Genomic DNA, 1,151 nt, shown 5'->3' with positions numbered 1-1,151 from the left:
GGAGGTTGCTGTGAGCTGTGATGCCACGGCACTCTACCCAGGGGGACAGCTTGAGGCTCTGTCTCCCCCCAAAAAAGTCTTTCTTTCTTGTAACTGTCCCTCTTTGGACTACATAGGCACATAACTACAATCATTTTCTCTGCCCTCTCCGTCTACCCTATTGACTTTTCACTTTCCATGTAAAACTTCAATAGATAACTTTCACCAGGCAGGCTACCTGGGAAAGCTAGAGATTGCTAAGACTAATGCTGAAGGCTTAAGAGTAACATTTCATAAATATTAAAGTATGTGTCCCAGTACCATGGCTCATATAATCCTACCATTTTTGGAGGCCATGGCAGGAGGACTGAAGGCAAGAAGCCTAGGCAACATAGTATGACTCTGTCTTTACAAAAATAAAATTGCCCCCATGTGGTGACATATACCTCTATTCCCAGTTACTCAGGAGAATGAGGTGGAAGGATCACTTGGGTCCAGAGGTTCAAGGTTGTAGTGAGCTACGAATGCATCACTGTGCTCCAGCCTGGACAACAGAACAAATACAGAAACAAGGCTCAAAACAGAGCAGAATCTTGGGATTATAAATTCTAAAGACTGATTTTTTTTTTTTTTTTTTTTTTTAAATCTTAAGACACTTTTACAGCCAAAATGCTCAGTCTTCCTTTCTTGTAACTGTCCCTCTTTGGACTACATAGGCACATAACTGCAATCATTTTCTCTGCTCAGATTCACTGAGCTCAGTCTAAAAGTAAATGCTTTTACTGTGCATTTCATTTAGACAAGTATATGTGAGATATGTATAAGTAAAATACATAGATAAAATGTCTTTCTAAAGTAGATTATATGCCTTTTTAAACTAAATGTACTAAACAAATTTAACTTGTTTTATCTTCATTGTAAACATGAATTTTAAGAGAAGGATGAGCCCTTTTAAGATTAAGGTTGTGTATGTCTACACTAAAATACCTTAAAGCTCATATTTCTTTCTTTCTTTCTTTTTTTTTTTGGTAGAGACAGAGTCTCATTCTATCACTCTCGGTAGAGTGCTATGGCGTCACAGCTCACAGCAGCCTCCAACTCCTGGGCTTAGGTGATTCTCTTGCCTCAGCCTCCCCAGTAGCTGGGACTACAGGCGCCTGCCACACGCCCAG

The 1,151-nt window shown here is 39.9% G+C and overlaps 1 protein-coding gene across 3 annotated transcripts in view; it reads left to right on the top strand.

Annotated features, from left to right (window-relative positions):
• Window positions 1-1,151, top strand: part of EYA3 (EYA transcriptional coactivator and phosphatase 3) — a 105,520-nt gene that overhangs the window by 79,352 nt on the left and 25,017 nt on the right. The window lies entirely within an intron of this gene.

The sequence above is a fragment of the Otolemur garnettii genome, unplaced genomic scaffold (genome assembly GCF_000181295.1).
Source record: "Otolemur garnettii isolate 467f Iridium unplaced genomic scaffold, OtoGar3 scaffold00156, whole genome shotgun sequence".
In the NCBI taxonomy this organism is placed as follows: domain Eukaryota; kingdom Metazoa; phylum Chordata; class Mammalia; order Primates; family Galagidae; genus Otolemur; species Otolemur garnettii.
The sequence above is the reverse complement of the archived record's forward strand: the minus strand, read 5'-3'. Positions and strand labels throughout refer to the sequence as shown.